Raw genomic sequence first — 24,632 nt, 5'->3', positions numbered from 1 at the left:
AGGACTCCTATGGACTTAGGACGGCTATGTCTATGTTTATTTATAAATAGGATAAGTACCTAGATACTTCTAACCTAATTTGTAAAGCTTTGAAGTTACATTTCCAAGATCCGATAATACAGTTATTATTATTATTATTATTATTATTACAGACCTACACATAGTATCTACATATTTATATATATGGAGTTGTAATTACATAGGTACTACAATACCTACTCGGTACTAGCCTATCACCACGTTCGCCACCACGACATTAAAAGTTGCGTGTTAATAATAAAGTCGGAAAGTTCTATTTTTTATTTATTTTAATAACTGAACAAACAGCCAAACAAACAATGATTAAATACATTTGACACAAATAATAAGGCCTACAGTTCAGATAGATTAACTAATTATTTATAAACTATGCGTTAACAGAACAGCTTATTAATTATAAACGTAAGTAATTTTACTTAACTATAAGTAATAAGAGATAACACACATATAGAAAGGCAATTGAAGTGCTTATCTTTACATTTAAATTTAAGAATAATTATTTAAGTTTAATTGCGTTTACATTATATTAATAGGTAAATGTAGTCACACACGCCTTATTTATTTATGGAGTTATAGGTGAGAATTTATACATAAAAAAAAATAATATCATATTAGTTATGTCAATTTATGCAACAAAAATACCTATAGGTTTATAGCAGGTATAACTATACTAACATGGTATAATAGTAGGTAAGTAACAAGTTCACAGCAAATTTTTATTATGTACTATCCTGGGTAAATAACATTTGTTTGATTTTACTTTTGTAAGCAGCATAAGAATTGCCAAATATTTCGACACACGATAGTTTTGTATTATATAATAAATTACAGGCACGTCTAATAAATGAATTTCGGGTGTAGTTTGTTCTAGCACGGGAGATATGAAACAAAACATGTTTTTTATTTCGAAGTCGGAGACTAGGAACTCGATATTTTATACGTTCTACTAACGGAGGTGAGTTAAGTTGACCCTGTATTATTTTGAAAAGTACAGATGCGTCAATTGCTTGACGTCTTGAGCAAAGAGATTGAACATTGTATCTTTCAAGCAAGATTTGTAATTGTCAAACTGGTTTCGATTACGATAGTCTAGGCACTTGAGGAATTTGTTTTGTAAGTTTTCAATACGATCGTTATGTTTAGCGTAAAGAGGATACCAAACTGAGCTACCAAATTCCAAGATGCTCCTTACGAAGCTGTAGTATAAAGTTTTATATGTATTGGGGTTATGAAAAGGTTTACCCATTCGTAAAATAAAACCTAATCTTTGAAACGCCTTTATACTTTTATTACCTTAATTGCTAGACTCGTGTTTCTAAAACTGCCATGCATACTAAACTAACAATACTGTATGTATAAAGAAATACGTATACCTACGGATTACGGTAACATGTTATATAAAAAAGCAAAATGATTTTTCTCTTTTCTAATTTAGTAGGTAGGTAAGTAATTCTACCTAGCTACCTACCTATCTATGCCTGTTAAATTGTGTAACGTAACCTACTCTAGGTTATCGCATCCCGTTCTAGACAACCAGGATTGCAGACATCTGACGGAACTAATGTTAACTCACAAGTCTCAAACAACCGCGCGTCCTATCCAGCCTCGAACCAGTGGACAGATATCACTGAAGAGAGAACTACTAGGAGTAGGAGAGAGCTGAACCTTGGTGCTTACTGCGCATGCGTTCCAGACTGAGGTTCCAGAGGATATTCTAGCTTCACAAACATGGAAACGGCACGTTTAATACTACGATTCAGAGTCGAGTTTAGTGAGAAACTTAGTTTTTTTGTTAGGTAGAGTGACCTCCTTGACACCTTTGACCCGTTGTACCTACGTCAGCGTCGGTTTATAGGTACACTAGGTAATGTATTTGTAGGGTGCGGAACTGGATTGTGTGGTATGCTAAAAATAATAATTACCAAATGTACACTTGTAAATGGGGAGTTTACTCTACTCCGTTGTGTCTAAGGGTGACTTATAAAAGTATATGGAGATGCTGGAGATGTTGGAGCATCCCCATGCAAAGGGAGGATCCTCCGACCAGGCCGGGTGGTGTGGCCTGGCGGGCAGCTGCCCAACGGTTAGCGTTGGGGATTTCTATATATTGAAGCGTAGGTGAGAAACTTCGAATGCGCGATGTAGGATTTTCATAGTAATTTGCATAGTTCTCATACATCTTCTCTGTATTGCGTTCCGAGCGCCATCTGTTGATCTTCCTCTGAACTAGTGGCTATGAGTCCGCCACATCACTCCCCCACCGAGACCGGAGGGCGATTGTCTTCAGTGCAGCCGAGAGTCTTGATTGCCAGCCAGTGCCGCGTAGTCCGCAGTGAGTCGGGACTGTGAGTACGGTGAGGAGTCCCCAGTGAGTCGGGGTGATGCTGCAGTGGCGATGTCCACGGTGAGTCGGGATGAGCCTGCAGTGGAGCATGGTGGCAGAGTGCTGCGTCGACCAGGAGAGGATGGCTCTGCTTGCTGACCGGCCGAAGTGCAGTGGTGCTGTGCCAAGTTGCTGGTGTGGGTCGAGGGTGTGACCAGGCCTGCGCGTTCGCTGCATGCTGGTGGTCATGATGCCCTTTGAGACCGGATGCTGGCTGGTTGGCTCCAGGGGCTGCTTGCTGAGAGTTCTGCTGCACGGCTGTTGAGGTGAGGAGAGAAAGTCGATGGAAGATGGCGTGGAGGCTGCTCTGCGGGTCTTCAGAAGGCTGCGCTGATGTTCTTCACGGGGTCACCAGTATGGAGATGCTGGAGGTGGTAGAGCATCCCCATGCAAAGGGAGGATCCTCCGACCAGGCCAGGTGGTGTGGCCTGGCGGGCAGCTGCCCAACGGTTAGCGTTGGGGATTTCTATATATTGAAGCGTAGGTGAGAAACTTCGAATGCGCGATGCAGGATTTTCATAGTAATTTGCATAGTTCTCATACATCTTCTCTGTATTGCGTTCCGAGCGCCATCTGTTGATCTTCCTCTGAACTAGTGGCTATGAGTCCGCCACAAGTACTTAATAGCTAAACTGGTCTGCAAAATACGTCAAAGAAAATTCAGTTCTAATTTCTACAAAATTGAATGAGCTTATGATTGAGGAACACCGAGGAAGAAGAAACGAGGGATCATGTCCAATAAACTATGGTAGGTACATATAAGTTTGTTTCTATCGCTCAATAGTGCAGGGCATAAACAGTTACAAAATAATTGAAAAGTTTAAGTACTTTATTCTGTTCCTCCGATTTTTTATTTTTACTAAGTTAAGTTTGATAAGTATACTTACCGTTTGTATTTTGACGATAAATTAATGGCAAAATGAAAAACAGCGGCTTTGTTATACGAAAGTCTCGGCCTACGGCACGTTTCTTACGTATTGTTATTAGTTTAAATAACAAATCTTTCACAAACATCCTGAAAAGCCTCAAGGAAACTGTGGGAATTACACCGGATGGCGTAGTGGTTAGTGACCCTGACTACTGAGCCGAAGGTCCCGGGTTGGATTCCCGGCTGGGGCAGATATTTGTTTAAACACAGATATTTTGTTCTCGGGTCTTGGATGTGCCCGTAAAATGGCAATGGGCCCGCCCCCTATTACATTGGCACTAATATAACACTGGCGAAAAGTGGGTGCAGCAATGCACCCCGCAAGGAAGTACATTAGTACAAGGTGTGAGTGTTTATATTAATATATTTTATACCTATAACTTTATACGAGTTCCTGAGTGGAGATTACGAATACGCAAGCTAGCGTGGCGTGTGACGTTCGACCAACGGTAGTTACTGGATGAGGAAGGCTGAGGAGGTAGGATTGTGGTGCTCCTTGGGTGAGGCCTATGTCCAGTAGCGGACAGTTACGGTTTGATGATTTACCAAAAGGTAGTAGTTTGTAAAAAATTACGTTGATCAGAAAGAGATTTATAAGATGAATAAAAGCATTTGAGTTTGAAAGCGCTAACTTCACGCATCAATGCTTGATGAATGTTTTTGTTTATTTATCGTCGACAAAGTCTAAGTGATGAAATGCAGAATTTCAACTACCTAACTGTAGTTTCAAAGTATAGCAAAAGGCATTTCAGCGGCAGCCAAACAATACCATAAGACATCGACAATATTTGTTTATATCTAGCTTGCACTGCTTGCAGCACAAATATCGAATTACTTTATAAAATAACTGTTTATACACTCACGGGCAATGAAAAAGTTCCATTGAGAAAATCACCAAATTACTCCTAAACGAAAAAAAAAACTAACTTAATGATGCTTTCTGCAATAATTAAGTACATTTAACAACGCATTAGAATATAACCAACTATAAAATAAACATTTTGCTCAAATTTCTATTTTATAAAATTGGGGCCATTTGGTGTCTGAATTTTGTAAGTGGAACTATTTCTTTGCACGTGAGTGTGTTACTAGCTAGCCAAACAGTATCAGAATCACGCACTCCCGTTACCCTATCACAGTTCACCACAAACTGTTGGCGACAACCGACAACCGGCAGCCTAAAATCTAAACCGTCATTTCAATTCGAATTTCAAACTCGGAACGCGCCGGGTTGAATTCACGCAGCTTATCGCATTTCAGTGCCCGTACCACCATCTCTTAGAAATATAAATGGTTTATTTTCTTTCTAGAATATTCTGTAACAAAGATCCTGCAGGTTGACTGGTAGAAAATGCTTTAAGCATTAAGTCCACCTGATTGTAGATAAATACTTTTGTATACTGTGCAATAAAAGTATAAATAAATAAATAAACAAAGTAGCGACTAGAGCTTCACTTGTAAGTTAAAAGAAACCTGTGCCAGTGACGCCCCGCTCAATATAGAGAGAAATAGACAAGTAGCAAAATAATAAAATAGGTTCATCACACACACCTCCGCTGCAGCATTCTACTCCAACATATAATCCACGCTTGGCATGCGAATTGTCATACAACACATTAAGAACTGAAAAATATTTCATCATCATCAGCCATCTACTGATGGACGTAGGCCTCTCCAAAAGCACGCCAAGGTAATGATTGGATGCGGAAAGATATAAAGTATGTATGTATTGTTTTTTTTTTTTTTGTTTATTGAATTTTATGACATGTACTGAATATGGATCAAGTTATCTGAAATAAATGAATTTAATTAATTAATTAATAAATCGCATCCAATCATTACCGGCCAGAAAAATATCTGCTTCTGCTGAAAGATCCCGGGACACACGACTCACGGCACAGCTATTATACCTCCAGTAACTAACCAGTCCACCAACCGATATAAGCCACGTTAGTTTCAACTAACTATTAAAGTGTAAAGATTGTATGAATTTGACAGCATGGCTATGGTGAAATAGGAATTCAGCATAGTAAATAGATCGTGGTAGGTAAGGGTCAGCTGCAGTGTGTCCGCTTGCGTCACCGGGGTCACTTTAGCTTTACAAAAACCGGCCAAGTGCGAGTCGGGCTCGCGCACAAAGGGTTCCGTAGCTTAAATCAACCTATCTCAAAAACTATAAGAGATACTTTGATCAAACCAAAAATCGTTGAAAGAGTTAATTAGCATGCATCACCTCTATTTTTTTTAGAATTTTATACCCCGTAGTTATAAAAATAGAGGGGGGGGGGACATACTTTTTACGACTTTGAGAGCTGATATCTCAAAAACCGTTCACTTTAAGAAAAATGTTTTTTAGAAAACTTTATATCATTTTAAAAGACCTTTCCATTGATACCCCACACGGGTATGTACATCGAAAAAAAAAATTTCATCCCTCAGTTACATGTATGGGGGGCCCCACCCCCAATTCTTTTTTTTACTATTTAGTGTCATATTTTTGTAGCGGTTCATACAACACATATTCCCATCAAATTTCATCACTGTAGTACTTATAGTTTCCGAGTAAATCGGCTGTGACAGACGGACAGACGGACAGACGGACAGACGGACATGACGAAACTATAAGGGTTCCGTTTTTGCCATTTTGGCTACGGAACCCTAAAAACGACCGAACGCGACCTGTCAAAGAATCTGTGCATTTAAAGCGATGAGACAGAGTCGCGGCTATTGTAGCAGCGTTCGGAAAGTTGGTGTTCATTAAGCACATACAAACTTATATGACTAGATGCCACAAATGCTAATTTCTATGAGAAGCGGACGTGTCGAAATTTGTATAAGAATTGTTATTTTTGAGACAGCTGGACGGAACTAAATGTATGAACCAAAAGTTGGCCATATTATGATCAACCTTCAGACACGCGCAGTACGTACGGTGGCCTGCGCCTAAAAGTATACAGGCTAAGTTTTTAAAATAACGATCCCTGATGATGAAGGGACCAGTTACATCTGTTATAAATCTGGGGACGTGTTGTGTGTGATGTGTGTAGCAGTGGTGTTTATGTGGATGTGCTTGAGAAGCATGTGAGCTTGAGATCGCTATTTTAAAAACTCCGCCTGTATACTTTTAGGCGCAGGCCACCGTACACTTGGGGAATCTAGTGTCATACGGAGGGTTTATCACGGGCTAACGTGGCAATTCGATACTACTTTCTATACTACACAAACATAATGGAAAAGGAACAGCGCCAACGTCACTTTTGGAACAAATTTACCTTACATTTTTGACAGTGACAGTTGGCGATACGCAACGTTTACGGAGGTTCGAAAATCATGTAATCGCTGCACATTTACATTAGGTTTAGGTATCATTTTATATAATTGTTTTTTTTTCCTTTTATGAGTTATGTTTGTAATTTTTTCCACTTTCCCCTTTAGTACAATTTCTTTCCTCCGAGGTAGTCTGGAAGAAATTACTCTTAGTAATAAGGCCGCCATTTGTACCGTCTATGTTGTGCATATTCTATTGTAATTTCTGTGTTTGTGTGCAATAAAGAATTATCTATCTATCTATCTATTTACCATATGTTTGTGTAGATTGGAAAATAGTATCGAATCCTGTGCTTGCGGCTCTGGTCTGTGTTCGTAAGCTAAAGTGACCCGTAGTGTGGATGCGTGCGTCGGCGTGTAATGAATGATCGAGTGTGAGTAGTGTGACCTCAGCGTTATCGCGCCGGCATATCTAACGAGAAACATGAACGCGGCAGAGAGTACATATCGTCTTTACACCAATTAGGAGAGGATTCCGAGATCCTGTGCCTGAGGGCAGTATGACTCTCGGAGGATGGTGGAGTGTAGTAGTAGTTGATAGTTATTTGATACATTATAGTGTTCATACTGTTTGTTTCTCGCCGTAATGTGATAATGATAATTTATTGTTTAACAACCATCGGTCCCATCTAATTCTTAATTTGTCCTAACATACATAAAGCTAGGCAAAGAAAGAAAGCCAAATTATTTTTCTTGTTCTAATCATTTTAGTCCCTTTACGTTATTATTTTATCCTTGTTGTTCTCATTTTGCTCCAGTTTAATCCCAAACCATCGCAATTTATCCCCTCAACGTCTCATCTGTAGCTAAACTATCAGTGTCAATTCTGTCCAGTCACTCGCTACTCTTTGACCGAGACAATCTCCATACAATAGCGGGCGCCTCAGCGGTGCATTAAATGCGTGACTCGACTCCTAGCCTTACTTTCCACACAATAAACACCACTGCGTGCCTACCACGGTAGGCAGAGTAAAGGATTTCGCGCCTAGGGCTGAAAGTTCCAGGTGGATGCACAGAGAACCTATGGATAGATTATATCGACGGTGGAAAGGCAAAATGTATTATCCGCCACTTTTGGCGAATATGAGTTATATATACCGTTGGAATCGCCTGATTTTTCTCTTTCGAATGGTGCGGGTCTCGTTTCGATCTGAGCACTTTTTGGCGCTTAAGACAACGGTGATTTTGGAAATCTTAATACTTTTTTCTTGTATTAAGAGCCACTTTTTTAGTCATTTGTATGTTCAAACATACTTGATCAAAACTAAAGTTATATAAAACATTGTACCCTCACTAAAACAGTAAAACATTGTGACTTAATTCATTTTGAACTAATGTGAATTTGTATCATTAGTTACTTAAGCGACCTACCTGATTGCGTAATTGATATAAAACAAAATGCCTTCTGGTCAAAAATAACATAAAATCACTTAATACATTTTACAATTTTGTAATTTGAAGCCATACTGGCACTTAAACCATTTTACCAGTCAGCCTTACTCGCGGCGTTTGGCGGTTAATACAACTTTACCTAAATCTGTTTAGTGGTACAATTGGCACTTAAGCAGCTTTTTGCGATTTGTAGATAATTGATTTAAGTGATATAAAACAATTCAAAAGAATCGCAATGAAGCGGTCTATGGTGTTTAAGCTGTTATATCCAGAAGGATATTGTGTGAAAACGCCAATAATATAAATAGGACCGGTTGGAAAGGTGTCGCTTCAGCACCCCGCCGGGACGTTCACTGGGAGAGGACGTGCGTCTATGCGACAGTTGGCGCCGCGTGCGCAGCGTAATTACGTAGATACAAACTCAGATTCGTTCGCCAGTATAAAAATGTAAATATTTTTTGATTATATCACCGATAACTACATTAAATTATGATATCTATTATATTACTCTTTACACAGGTTCTAAATAATAGTGTTGCTATAATTAATATTTATTGAGTTATAAATATGCACTTGGATCCTTTCGCCTAAATTGCTGTTTCTATGCAAGTAGGGAATTTTAACGTTTCTCTGAAAGGATCCAACCAAATATTTATTTTTTATAAAATATTTTTTCTATGACAATATGGTTCTTAATGTAAAATATTTGTATTGTATTAACATGACATTACTTTTTATACAAAATAATAATTATATATCATAAATAAACTTATTCATAAATAATTTATATCGAAATCTAGTCAGAAACAGGATTTCTTATCTATATAAAAATCTAACCGAAAATGTGTTCCCAAGCGCAAATCTCTGGATCAACTTAACCGATTTTGATAATTGTTAGGTAATTATACGAAATAGAAGACCAGTGACCACGAGTACCACGACCTGTTTGTATCCCATAATTTTCAGAATAAAGTATTTCAACGAAAAGCAAACCTTATAGGAAAAAGTTGGACATGAATTAAATTAACTTTTCTCTAACTTCACTTCATCATCCTCCATCGCTGAAGAGTGCAATATCTGGTATATTCCATCTATCCTGCTTTTTATGCCACCGTAGGAAATCCATCGTTCCCTGGTACTTTGCCACTCTTCAGCGATCGTATGGTCCGTATCAATTCGTCTTATTCGGGGGTTGGATATTTAAATTTCTGTCAAGATGCAGGATAGTCATAAATCTCATCACGAACCATTACGTCCCCACTCCTGTGGCACGGGTCTCCTTCCAATGAAGGAATGGTTTAGGCCTAGTCTACCACGTTGGCCTAGCGCGGGTTATTGGGCCCCAACACAAGCAATCTTGTGCTGAGAGAGTTTTCGGGTAAGTGGGCTACCCAACTGTCAGACGTTTTCAAGCCACCCGAAGGCCTCTGACTAGCCTGTAAGACCTGCCGATTTTATTAATCATAATGATTACGATTATGCATCAAGATACAAGATGCTCCTGGTATATTTGCATCTGCATCCAACTCCCCAGGTGGTGGTTAGGATCATTAAAAACTTCGGCAATGTGGCCATACCATCTTGAAAGTCAATCTTTCATAGTAACAAGGAGATATCCTGGGTTTTGTTGCAATGTTCTTCAAGATGCTTTGTATAGATCCTTCATGTTTCCTATGGCAGCCGATGAGACCATCGCTGGATATAGGGTTACCCCTAGCAGCGTTTGTCCTTTTATAAATTTCGTTTGATATTAAGTTCACAAAGAAAATACTCGCACGCAAGTGCTTGTTTAGAATGGTCGTCTAGTTCGACGTTAAGTCTTCCTTGATGGTTGATCATATCCCATGTTTCTTTAGATATCCATTCATTCTTTAAGTGTTCCTTGTGCCTTATTATTTCTTCGCAAATTTTTAACAACACGTCTTTGATGCCAGTTGTTACCGATCTGGATACTAAGTTTTCTTCTAACTTGTGGGTCCTGCAGCTTATTTACACGACACCTTTGGCAGATCTTGTGGCCTGCTCCTAAACTCCCGCTATCTTCAAGCACATTTTTCCATCGACTAAGTGGTGATCACTATTGACATCAGCAACCCTCTTATTCCTAACATCCAGAAGTGTCTCCATTTTCGACTAATCGTCGGTCGATACAATCCTAAAGCATCGTCGCTTGCTTATCAAATCTAGCGTATCTTGTATGAATCTGACAGATAGTTTAAAGCGAGCGACGCTGCTTATGGATTGATAATTGCTTATGTGTCTTGCCCACACTAACATACGGTGCCGATACATGGACGCTGACCAAGGAAACTGTGCACCGAATCAGAGTTGCACAGAGAGCTATGGAGCGATCCATGTTAAGAATTTCGCTTACAGACCGTATTCCCAGCGTGGTAAATCACGGAACTGAAATGGGAGTCGGCAGGAAACTTGGCTCGAAGGCAGGACGGAAGGTGGACAAAGGCGGTGACAGAATGGTGGCATAGAGACGGACGAAGAAATGTCGGTTGGATTATGATTATTAATTAATGAATAAGTAAACCTGCTGATCACTTGGATCTCAATCTCAAAGTGATTTCGCGGTGAACAATATGTTAATAAAGTTTATAATAAAATAATGCTTCGAGAAAAGGTACGGCCATGCCGCTTCTTTGCTCGACTTGGTGAGATATTATGATTTTTTTGTTTTCAATCTAGCTGGCCCGCAGGTACCGCTTCTTACCCTACCCTACCCTATCCTACCCTACCCTACCCTACCCTACCCTACCCTACCCTACCCTTCTTACCTTTTATACCTTCCCTGGACTTCCACAAATGTTTCTAGACCAAAATCGGTTCAACCGTTCTCGAGTTCTGAGGTCCAATTATAAGTTCATTTATTCTTTAAGTCATTCATCTTAGATATAAATTGCCTTAGTCTGGCGGTTAATTCATTCTTATGGAATGTTTAAAGTAACATAAATTATTATAAAACATTATCCTGGTGTGATGGTTGAATCTCCTTGGTGTTTAAATTGTTTTTACTTGTATTTAATTAAAATGTTAATGTCGTTTAAGCCAATTTTACCTGACTGAGATTTCAGATGCCTATGTCTTATGTCCCTTATTTCAGTAAATAGAATATGTACATTCATTTTATATACAGAATAACATAGAAAACTATTTCAATTTAACGTATTTTAATTTTCAAAGCCATAGCTAGAATAATTACAGAGATATGATTTTTTTTCGAAAATTTCAAACTTTAAATCGCTCTGGTGAACATTTTATGTCATGGCGCTTAAACCATTTTGCCTTTCCACCGTCGATATATAAACAACTTTGATTCGTTCTGGAATTGCAAATTAGATAGATAGATAGAGTCAATGATTTCAAAAGGAAGGATACGCCCTTCAGAACATTTTACTCAAACCTTCTTCATACAAGCAAAATAACTGCCATCTGTCATAATTTGTTGGAACTATTTCAGAGCCGAGCTACTTATCCTGACGACGCAACCTTGTACGTGCGTTCATATTTTACCGTCACCGGACAGTAGGTACATAATAATATGAGTGAGTTGCATGCGGACGCCCGTACAAGGTTACATCGTGCGGCCATTGTAGACTTTGGTAGTAAAATAATTATCGCTTTAAAATGTGTTTATTTATTAATTAAGGATGATACGATATTCCATATTCCTTTTTGACCTTCGTATCATAGTTTTTGTAGCCTTTCACAACAAAAATATGCATATTTATCACAAGAAACAAAGACTATCTCTCCGTCACAGACAACTGTCGACTGAGGACCGTTGGCCCTAAAATGACTATTTTAGGGCCAACGCGCGGGTGCCATTTTCTTGAGTGGTTTGGCCTGTCCTTACGCAGTAATATATATGTCAATGGATAGAGTACTCTTTATTTGTACACCAAGAAATAATTGACAATTTTACATAGAGACACTTAACTAGGGTACAAAAGGCAGTCTTATCGCTTATAGCGATCTCTTCTTTTGATGGATGGACAGATATAAAAGGGGATATAAAAAGAGATATAAAAATTAGTTGTTAATCTTTGGGGTTTATCGTTTCCGCAATTACGTACGAACGGTGGATGCATCGTTTAAATCTTGTTTACCCTTGGACGAAAAATATGTGTGTTGTAAGATGAATTTGTGACAGACAGGTAGTCTAATAATCGAAAAATTGTTAGGCCTAATTTCACACCATAACCGAATGGTAATAATCCTTGACCGCGTCGTCAGCAAATCCGTGATTTAGACTGTAACTAATAGAATCATGAGAAACCAGGTAGGTGTTGATGAAAATGATAACCGGTTTGCAAAACGGCAGTTACTTCATATGATCGATTGACTTAGGTAAGTAAAATGCTGTATTATTACTTTAATACATATATGTATGTTTAAAGAACCCGCCATTCCCGCCGAGAGCGGTGGTAGCTCAGTCGGGTAAGCGCCCGCTTCTCACGCAAGAGATGCAGGTTCGAATCCCGGCGCTGACATGTACCAATGAGTTCTTTGAATTTAAGTACAATGTATACCATCGCTCTTACGGTGAAGGAAAACATCGTGAGGAAACCTGCATATCTAGATTTAGCACATCTAGATATGTGAACCCACCAACCCGCAGAGGACCAGCGTGGTGGGAAATGGTCCAAGCTTAGGAAGGCAGTTTAGACCTTGGGGATATGCACAAAGGTTCCATTCAAGAGAGCCAGGTGCAGGTACTGTCACCCCCAACAGAGAATAGAATAGAATAGAATAGAACCCGCCATTTTAGTTTCATACATGTACTTGTAGATGTATACATGGTTTGCGAACTAAAAAGGCATATATGAGAAAACCGCATTTATTTACTATTCAAAAGATGCGCCCAGATACAAACATACAAACAGCGCGCCCGATATTTACCTAGTGATTCCACATTTTTTATCGCAAAATTACAGAATAACATGCAAAAAAGGAATAAATTACACAATTAATAAATAATAACACATAATACCGAGTACTTATTACATATTTAAATTTATCGGCTGCATATCTTTGTTATGTGGTCTGGTAACATTTTTTTTGCGTTTTTCTTCTAATGAGAATACGTGTGGGGAAAGCTAGACTAGACAAGAATCGATAATTATGATTCTTTGTAGCTTTATAGAGTGGCATCAGGCAATCGGGCCTACTGTAGAAACAATTTGTGAATTTTTTACTAATATTTTTTGATGCGAAACATAATTAAATTCTGTAATCTCTACGTAGGTAAATGATATTTGTAAGAAATATGATCAAACTGACATAATACTAGATATTGTTATAACGTTGCCTGCTGGACTGACGACCTTAGGCGGGTAGCCGGTAGTGGTTGGATGAAGAAGGCCGAGGACCGAGTGTTGTGGCGCTCCTTGGGAGAGGCCTAATTCCAGCAGTGGATGATTAATGGCTGATTATGATGAAAATAACGTTTGTTTATATTATAATGTAAGTAATTATGCATATTTGGACCCTGGTGGCTAATTCACGTTAAATCACAATCATGTTTTTTATACACACACTCACTCATTCATTAAACACACATTAAAATTTTCCATTCATCCTCTGTATTATCTTTAATTTATTTTGGCTATTTATTTGTTATATCGCTATCGAAAAGGCTAAGCCAAAGATCAAAATGTCAATAAAATAAAATCAAGGTAGCATTAAGTAAACAGTATACTTACCTACTAATAATAATATTATTTTCTTTACTTTTGAACATATCTTAAAATTTTAGTCTGCTGTCACTTAATTTTAAACACGGCAATAGTAATAATTATGTTATGAACTTATTTATGAATGACGTAAGTACCTACACGTTACATAAAAAATAACTGTAACCCACATTCACATTGTAAGGTTAAGCTGGATGTGGCTTACAGTCGTATGTCTCCCAATGCTGGGCGAATTCTCACGAACCGTGATGGACCGCGTCCCACCAGATGTTATCCACGAACCGGCGCGGGTTCGCACCCACGGACCGAAGGGTTGGACCCACCATTGTTGTTTTATAATGTAGGATTATCAAGAAAACTCGGACGTGGACGCATTCGTATTATGTCTTATTATTTGGATTGAGGCGACTACGCCCGCATCTAAACCTTATAGGACTAAATAATAGCTGCTGCTGCTAGTAAACATATTAAACAGGGGCTACGAAATTAAAGGCGATGTACTGTAAATAATCACATGGCATTAATAGCAACAACTGTAAGAACTATAATTAGCAAACCCTTTAAAATTGTAAAGGATTCATTGTATCCCGTAGTGTCTTGTGAATAGGTATTAAATTAAGTAAAAAGAGAAATCGTAGATTCAGATTCGGTTATAGTCAAGATATTTCATACAAATCATTATACTTAAATCAGGTTTAAACAAGAACTATCTTAAGTCTTCGTTTTATAATAAGGGGGACATAACGTGGAGTCCCGACGAGAGCAGCGCCGCCCGAAGCCGGCACATGGCGCGCATGCGTCAACCCGATCAAGTTTTTTAATTTTATTTGCGAACGTTCCGTTTTTTACAGTTTCCAGCCATCGCCGGTATTAGCTTTCCTTGCGTTCGGAGACGCGAACTCATGACGATAATATCATGTTGTGAAGAAAGTCAGACTCGACTGTTTTTGTTCATTTTAAGTCTGTTATCCACACACGGCTGTAGTCGACCGAGCATTATTTAACGTCGCTGTCGTGTAGAAAAATCGCCTAGTATTCATACACTTTTGCGGTGAAGCTCGATTTTAACGCGCGCGGTTTTTGTAATTATTGAAACGATAGGATTTTGACTTACATTGACTAATAGACATAGGTTACTAACATTGGATTAGATTTTTGAGTTTATTTCTGGAGGCTAAATCTTAAAAAATACCTTACCTTAAGGACCACTACTCTATCACACTAAGGAACTATAGACAGCGTTGGCATTTGTATCTTTAAAAGCATAGTCTCTATCATATCATGTCATGTGCTACATACGGAGAGGCGCTACGAATGCCGCAAATATGGCCTTTGACTGGTGGTCACCAAATGAAAGGCGCTCCCGTGGACGCCCTGTCCAAACGTGGCGCCGAAGCGTTGAAAGCGAGCTGCAGGCCACTGGACTTAGCTGGAGCGAGGCTGTAAGTACAGCCGAAGATAGGCGGAAGTGGCGGACGTTAGTGGAGACCCTCTGCACCTCTGGGGTCCCCGAACTAAGGTAAAAGACAAAGCTGTCACAATCTGATAGTTTGGTAGATGGCAGAGGGCTGGCCATATTTGTAAAAGAATTGTTGCAGTTCACGAGAACTCGAGTGGAGACATCTAAGATATGAATGGGTAAGCATAGCGCGGGATGCCTTAAACAATTACTAGACATGTACCTACCTAACTAGAAGTTGCAGGATGAAAAATTCGACAAAATTGAGTTACGTCACTTTTCGGGACATGCCCTATATCCAACAGATTTGTATTTTTTTCCCCTTTCCAACTTTCTGCTCCTGAAACTTCTGCAGGTTGACTGGTAGATAATGTTTTTAGCACTAAGTCCACCTGATTATACATCTACTCTTTGTACATTATGAAATAAAAGTATAAATTAATGAATTTAAACAGATGGAAGTGACCATGTTATGTTGGATGATGACAGAAACAGAAGCTAAGCTTTGTGAAAGCTAAAATACGCAGGCGATGACCAACCCACTGCTTTCGCAATCATTAGACCGATAAAACATTACCTTGTAAAATGCTAATGACCTAACCGCAAAATGTCCAAAAACGCACAAATGCGCATTGGCTGATCAAAATACATAATGCAGGATATTATTATTTTGGTCATGTTTTATGCAAAGCAAATTTTAAACACCTGGTTAGTCGCTAGATATACTTTATGTACATTTATAAAAATAGTTTATGTTTAGTAGGTTTTTTTTCAATTTACAGAGGATCGGACCAGTGATATATCTAAGCTACGGTAGCTTAATTATACAAACGATCACTGCCAGAGATATAAAAATAGTTCATTTTTCAATTAATTCTATCACTAGACTCGAAAGGCTGCTTGAGAAGATTGCTTGAGAATGTAGGTCCTGTATTTGGTATAACAAGAACCGAATTTGAATAAAACACTTTTATGGTGGAAAATGCTAGTAAGAGTAAGTACACTGCCACTGCCGTTCCATAATATCATTGGAACTTATTGCTCCACAATGTACTACTTCTGTAAGTGCATAGGTTTCCTTCTCTTATTTTGTTACATCACCATTCTATCGGCCTGCGATAGCTATCCCGGCTGCCCATTCCGCTTGACCATCAAAAATGCCTTTAGCAGTATAATTCCACATTTCAGGTAGTAACATTTATGCAAAACGGCCCAGCAGCTGCCAATAAGCGGTATAATGGCTGCATAACGGTCGTTTTTACAGCGCAACGCTAAAGCGCCGACCCAGACTGTAAAGTTGGTAACTTGTGACCACAGAGTACGCAGGATGTTGGGGAAAGTAAGGGGGTAATAGGGGAAATTAAGATATGGTAAGAACGTTATGACTGGGACCTAAATAAAGAGTATGCAGCGATAAACTTAACCAGCTGAGCCTAGTATGAGTATTGAAATAATATCGGTATCTGCCACTGTCCTTATACTGTAAAATAAAGGCATATAGATTTTAAAATTGCAAAATTATTAGGAGATTTAATGAGTGTAGAGGTAGCCGAAGAACTTCTCTAATCAAAGAACTCTACCTACCCCTCTGGGAGACATTCGTGGCATATTATGTATGTATGTAAAATTACAAAACCATAATTGATTACCAGGAACCCATAGAAAAGAACAGGAGAAGAGCTGCATTTTGGCTGGTCTCGTCCTGGCCATAATTACAAGAACTAACACCCAAGCGCAATCATTCAGCCCGCGAGCTCTTTATCTCTGGCTGTGTAATGTCCGATAGAGCATAATCGACCGTTCTCTGCTTCCCTAATCCATAGGAAGTGATCCATCAGGATCTTATCGACAGGAAACAGTTCCACAGCTCCATGCTATGTATGTAGGTTCAGTGCCCATGTTTATTTTAAAACCTCACAGAATCATTCGTGTTTGTTTTGTTCACGAGTTTACAAATAACGAAGTCTAAGTTTTTTATTGAATCAAGTCTGTACGTAGCGTAGGTATAATATTAAGTCGACGGCTCCAAATATTTTACTTTTTTTCTCACAGATGTGGAAACTATCTACTGGATACTTGTGTTAGTACCTTGAGGTTAATAGTCCTTGTAGGAGATCTGGACTATGTCCAACAGTAAACTAAGATTGGCTGATGATAATGACGGCATGTATACCTAGTGATTATAAGCAATGGCTTGTAAACCCTATTACTAAAGGTATGTGTACTTGTATGCCTACAAGAATTTTTAGAGTAGTTAATAATGTAAATATTAGTTTGTAAGTACCTACTCTAGAAATAATGATTTGCATGCTAATATAATTTGGCTAAACATGAGCACTTTTCGATAATATTGACATCTATGTAATACCATGTTTTACGCAAATAAAGTATTCTATTCTATTCTATTCTATTCTATGACCTACCAAATATAATAAAAGATATAAAAACCTAGTTTCACACTAAATCGAAAAACTTTGTGTGATAACTTTTCACACAAAATTAAGCCAATGAACACAATTAAATTATTTCTGATTTGCCTATCAAACGCATGTAAGCAGGAAACGTAAATAAAACTATTAAAAAAACGACAACAACGAATGAGGCTAAACCTAATAAACGACTTGTTAGGTTCGATTAGGAGTAACGATCACCAAGAAAAAAAATAGTTTCAGATCAAATATAAAAAAGTAAGTTTTTTAAACATAATTTCTATTAAATACCTACATAAAATAAAAAATACATTTGGTTTGGTTAAAATTACATTCTATATCTTAAAAACCTGCCTTCAAAGACTGACGATCTACGACGCACTTGAATATATCGAACGTGTATTTGAAAACGAGAATCGAACCTGTGACATCACGCAGCTCCCCCGGGACGCTCGTGCCGAAACAGCTGATTGCGAGCCACCACCATAAAAAACACATAAACCCTCCCACCTTCAAAACCCAACCATAAACCCAACGCCTAGAGCTTCTATTACAGATGAACCCACCCTCCGTTTTCATGCGACCCCTATTAAAACTTATTTCAAACAATTCTGCACTTTACCCCTTTGTTTGTAGATCGAAAATTCGTCGGTCAAAAACGCCCGTGCAAACGACAGCTACAAAATAAGATTTCCCCAACATTTTACTTGCGACTCTAATGTCGGGGGTTTTAAGTATGGGTTTGGCGTGTGGGGCATTTTAATGAGATAAAACCAGGCGGCGCGTTTTGTGCATTTCACTCGGGTGAAGTCCGATGCGCGCCGCGGGCGAGCGATATAAGTTTACTGCATGGTCCTTCGGGCCGGATAAATGAAAATATTCCACCCGGGAGGGTCACTTTTGCTTGCGAACGAAAGTTAAACTTACAAGAAGAGACCCACAATGTAATAATATTAACTGTTGTCAGTAACAACAATAAAGAATTATGACTTTTTATTTGTTTTTTTTTTTGAAAATATTCCATTCGGGCTAGAGGGTCACTCTTGCTTGCGAATGAAAGAACGAGAGTGGTCACGCAATTGCTACGTTTAAAGCGAGATAGAGTCGTCGTTAGTGCATCAGCGGTCATAAACTTCGTTTTTATTTATTTATTTAATTCTTTATTGCAAAAATATATAATAAAGTACATGTACAAAAGGTGGGCTTAATGCTAAGAGCATTTTCTACCAGCCAACCTACAGGAGGTGCAGGAAAACAGGTACAAAGTTACGTGCAAATAAAATTTCCGATGTTTTTCCGAAGCTACAGTGACCCCACTGGCCCGGCCGAGATGGCCACTAATTGGAGTGTTTTAATCAGTTGGAACGTTGATAAATAAAATATTCTATCCATTCATAAGTGCCGGTTTAAATAATTTATTCCTACAAGTAATAACTTTTTCAGATTACTTCTGATTTGATTACTTTCTGCGTTTTTTTTTTGTGGAATGGTCTGGTGTTATTTATTAGACGGGCTTTCCGTTCATGGTTGACTAAACAAGGGGCTTAACAAAATTTTACGATAATTGTATTTTTAACTTCATGTTTGGGATTTGAGATCGAAATCTTCGAGGAACAAACTAAACCTAAATCAAACAAAGTTTTCCTGCACTCTCTAACTCTATAATCATTAAGCTTACAGTACCTTAGAAAATTATATAAATCCTTATTATTGCACAAAATTAACTCTAATTGCAGCCAACTACAGGAACCATGAAGTGGTTTACATCGAACTGTAGGACCACATGATTTTTTATTTATTTATTTATTAATTTAAGGACCACATAAAAGATAGTTACATTAACACATTTGATAACATTTGAGTGAAATACAGGACATATGCACTTCTAAATAAAAATGTAGCCACAGCATGTGTAACATTAAAGAGCGTTACCTAACTAAAAATAATAACTTAAATATAAAATAAAATATATAATTTGGCAGCAGAAACCAGAGGTGCTATCACAAGATTCTCGTACCCTCCGTTAACGTTGCGTATCGTCACTGTCACTGTAAAATATAAGTTGACGTATAGATTCGAACGACATTCTAATGGCCTACTCACATATGGTATTACTCGATCGAGCTAAACTGTCGAGTAAAACCCATGGCATAATTTACTTTCATTTAATTCCATCGGGCTGTGAGTTTTGTGGTCCACACGTAGATTTTTACTCGACTTCGAGTGATTGATTGATTTGAAAAGGTCTTTATTTGCACATAATGTTAGTTACACAGCTTGCTTACTTTCTAGTGTAAGTTTTTATCCTAGAAGAAACTACTTTAAGCGGAATGTTTTTTCAGACAAGACAATGCCTATATAAACAATATTGCATAAACAACTAATTAAATAACATAAATAAATATATATTTTTTTAATACGTTAAGTATAAAGTGAGTAAAGTTTGATGTTTTCATCTACAGAATACACATTTTAGTGTAGTGTATATTAACAACATAAGTTTATCGACTTCGAGTAAGACTATTCGAGTTACTCGAGATACCCAAAATCTCTAAAATGACAAATTTCTATGGGCAAAAGACTTCTGAATCATACGCGTTCGATATTTAAGTCGTTAGATGACTCGTAATCGCAATTTTATTTTAGTTCCAAAAGTGACTATGTTGGCTCTGTTTTTTTTTCATATAATATGTTTGTGTAGTATCGTACAACGCTAGCGAATTGCCAAGTTGGCCTGTGATAGGCCCACAGAGAGAGCAACAACTACCTCCGTCGTTGCTCCATAATAATAATATAAGCCCGTCTAGTACACGCTTTGCAATTTTTGAAAACTATAAAAGTTTACGTTTTCTTCTGTCATCTGCATACATTATCAGTCAAAACTCGAATGATAGTTTCCGCTAGAGGCGCCACTTTGTAAGCGAGAAAACGTAAACTTTTATAGTTTCCGACAATCTAACAAACCTATACTAGCTACAGTAATAGAAACAGCCATTGAGCAAAATCAAATCAGATTCTTTTGACCGGTTTGTCTGGCCAATAACTGATCCTCATACTGTAGCCTAGTATTCATGGCATATGTGCCATTCTATCCTGACTATTCCAGAGTTAGGTGTGCACTGCACAGGTTGTTTAAAAAGACATGTATACAACCAAATTACTCCTAAGCGGAAAAGGCTATCTTAATGAGGTCTTCTGCAACATTGAAGTTCATTTATCAGAGCATCAGGATATTACCAACTAAAAACGTTAATATTTTGTTCAATTTTTAAATTAAATGTTTGAAAAAACTGGGGGCGTTTGGTGTCGGCATTTTGTGAGTGGAACATTTTCATTGCCCGTGAGTGTAGGTGAGTACATAATATAGCCCTACTGGATATTCCCGAAGTAATCTTCTCCGTAAACTCCGTATGCGTTTCATCTATATAATATATAATTGCTGTTTCTAACAAATAAGTTTGGTACTACATATTTTCCATATTTTTGTCGACTAGATTGTAAGGCGAATAGAATGTTACGTCTACTAAACACTAGCACTTAACCGTGTGTGAATCGTCCTTACAGTCTATACTAAGTAACTTTAGTACAAACAACCTACTAACTAGTAACTACTAAGTTCTAATATTTAAGGTGAAACTACCAATCACCGGCCTAAGCTGCTTATTGACTTTGTCAGTGGAGTTCATATAATGGTAAATTTATCATTTGATCCTTCATAGTCTAGTTTTATAACATTGAAATATGTAATCTTCGTAGGGTTGGGAACCAGGGAAGCATACTTTTATCTACATACGGGTAATAGAGGAAGGCATTTGGAGTCGATTGAACTCCATAATCCCTTATCTTTCTATAATGTATATTATGTTTTTTTTTTTGCGATGGACAAGAAATTATTTTTCTATCATGCATTTAAATTAACACATCTACTTAGTCAAGTAACAGATTTTTATAAAATTGTCTCAGTCATGATTTTCATAAATGCCCTGGTTATCGGCCTAATGCACTAACGAGTAACGTCTCATTCAATAGCATTAGGCTTTATTTATGCTAATAGGATTTATAATAAATCAATAACAGTATGAAACGCGTGTGTTTTGATTTAATATGCGCTTGAAAATACAATAAGATGATTTTTTTACTTAAATACAAAAAATAGAGTTTGGCTGCTTCTTTTTACAAATAATCCTTATAGGATCACTATGTTGTCCGTCAGTCGGTCTGTCTGTCACCACCCTTTTTCTCAGAAACGGGCTGTTATTCGAATAGATATATACAAATTTACGACCCCGACAAAGCAGAGGAAAAAAAATTAAATTTGGCGTACACGACACGTAAAAAGGGGGTGATTATTTTTCTAGTTGTTTTGATGGTGTGCGATATCGTTGAATTGGTTTTTCAAAAATATTCTTATTGGGTATGCTCAAACCATGTTTTGTTTCAGTGATTGTTTTAAGAAACTTTAAAGAGCAAATTTTTCTTAGACACAATTGTGTGTCCCCTTCTGGCGGCTAAATGGTTGGTCCAAAAAATATGAAAAAAAAAACAGGGAAAGTACATAGTAATGACGAAATTAAAAAGAAACTTATCTCAGGTAAGTAGACTTGTACCCTTAGTGCGCGAGTCCAACTCGCACTTGGCCGGTTTTTTATTTATTTATATTACTATACAGCAGTTAAGCTTGTTTGGGCCGAATCGATTGGCACCGAATTACGAAATCACTGTCTACCTATAGTGCCTATCTGTCTGTATTCTCTACATAAATTCAAAATAATGTGCTAAATAAGTGTGGCATTGGCTAGCGAACCGGTATGCGGTAGTTTTACCCTATTTTTTTATTTGTACTACCTGCCTTTCATTTTTGCAACACCCTGGGTGCTGTAAGCTTATAAATATACTTGTACATAATTAGATAAGTTAACTTTGAATATGGTTAAATCTGGATAACTGGGACCAGGTTAAGTAAGAAACCTCCACATGAGACTCATGTTGAGGTCCCGGTACATTCGCACCCAATATGGATATTATCTGAGACACTGTGTGACGAGTGAGTGGAATACTGTTAGTCCCTTGAAGTCGACTACTTATCCAGGTTTCAATATTAGGAAAAGGTGTAAGTAGTACCGATAGGTCGGATTCATTGAAAATATCCCATTTACTTTGGTAACTAGGAATATGACAATAATTATGTTAGTAGGTACAAAGTACATAAGGTAAAGGGTAAATACTGAATACAAAGCCCAATAGCCTGGAAACTATAGTCCAAATTCCAAACTTCCTTCTTATGGAACTGTTAATGTAAATGTGACCGCTTGTTCAGACGAAAAGTCAGTTCTTTATGTTTCTTGTACCTAGGTAGGTAGGTGCCCGGTACCCTAATACAGTATAAACCAGTTTTTTAATCTATTAATCCCATAACAAGTACCTACACTGGATACCGTTTTCTTTAATAGGCCTAGAGCGCCACAGTTCGGGCCGGTCGCAGCTACGCAACTGCGCTCGTTTCTATTCTAACGAACAAAGCACAAAGAAAATCAAGGAAAAACACAATAAAACAATAACTCACCTGATTGACTAGATCCAGTCTACGATCATGAGACAAATCCAAACACGGAATCCAATTATTTTGAGATATTTTCGACAAAACACTTCCGCCCACTTTACTCTCACTTGTTTGAATTTCTAAACTTGGAAAACTTTGTTATTTAATTAGAATCACACGTGTCTAACACTTCGTAAATGCTTTTAAGTGACTATTAATTATTTAATTAACACTTAGCGATTTGTCACAAATATCGGTGTAGTCAGCACACCAAAATAGCAATGTTAGGTTTCTGCTCAGGGTTTCTGTTTGGCACGTTATCACCACACAAGTTTTCCCATAATATTGGAAATAAAACTTTAGGCGTACCGATAGGCCTAGGCCAGAGTTCCAAAGCTTTTGATTTTGATACCGCGAGCGAGACACTTCCGTTTGACTCTCCCGAACAGCTGTTCAGCCGAGGCCAGTGTTGGGAAATCGATAACTCACGGATTTATAACTATCGTAACTATAACCACACAACTTTTCACAACACAATTTAAGGTGTCACTATTTCTTTTGTCAAGTGCTTATATTTGCAATATCGAAGAAATAATCATAAACCAAATCATAAAACAAAAACTATACGGTAATACAAAAAATAAAACACGCGAATCGGTAAAAGTTACATTTTCGATCACTTTAGTGAAACAACCGGCACAATTTGGCCACAGATAAATTATTTAGGTTTGATGATGTTCACATCCCGAGTTGGTTGGAAGAAACGTCGCACGCGGTCGGAGTCGCGGCGGCACTGGCGGGCGCGGGCGGGGCGGGGCGCGGGGCGAGCGGCGCGAGGGGCGGGGCGCGGGCGGGACCCGCCGACGAGCAAGGAATGCTATTGTAGGCGAACTTGCCCGCCAGTTTTTTTCTCAATTCTGGTCAAACAAGTTTCGTATACAACCTGCATTTGAAAAGGATTCCGCCATTCTTCCAACCCAACGAGAAGTCCTATTCGTAACTTTTAAAGAAGTATACATTACTCGGCCAAATTTAAACTTCGCTTCATGGAAACCCTTCATCGACCTTATGCAAATCAAAACTCTCAAGGAGTCCTATTACTGGACCACCAGAAAAAGAATCGATTAATCTATTCTATTGTATTTGTATATATATAGGCAGGTAGGTAGGTATATTGTGTACAGACAGTGTTGAACTATTGTCATACTGACATTTTAAACGTTAGGTACTTACAAACTTATTTTCTTGAAAACCTATGAAACTACGTAACTTAGTCCACTTAGAAAAATGAAATGTTTTTATCCTTTTGGTTTTTATAATGAAAATGCACAGAGACATGGAGAGAGTTGGGTTTAAAATTAAAGCTAAAGATGGTGCTAAAAATGATGCTACGTACCTTACTAGCCAAATAGAAACGAAAATAAACACAAT

The 24,632-nt window shown here is 38.0% G+C and overlaps 1 protein-coding gene across 2 annotated transcripts in view; it reads right to left on the bottom strand.

Annotated features, from left to right (window-relative positions):
• Positions 1-24,007, bottom strand: part of LOC105384326 (protein winged eye) — a 78,264-nt gene extending 54,257 nt beyond the window's left edge. For both annotated transcript variants that reach the window (XM_038108951.2, XM_048626961.1), the window contains exon 1: positions 23,226-24,007. The gene's annotated coding sequence lies outside the window, so the exon portion shown is untranslated. The remainder of the gene's footprint in view (positions 1-23,225) is intronic.
• Between the last annotated feature and the right edge of the window lie 625 nt (positions 24,008-24,632).

This window comes from Plutella xylostella, chromosome 17 (assembly GCF_932276165.1).
Source record: "Plutella xylostella chromosome 17, ilPluXylo3.1, whole genome shotgun sequence".
NCBI lineage: Eukaryota > Metazoa > Arthropoda > Insecta > Lepidoptera > Plutellidae > Plutella > Plutella xylostella.
Note: the sequence above shows the minus strand (reverse complement) of the source record. Positions and strands in the feature narration are given on the sequence as shown.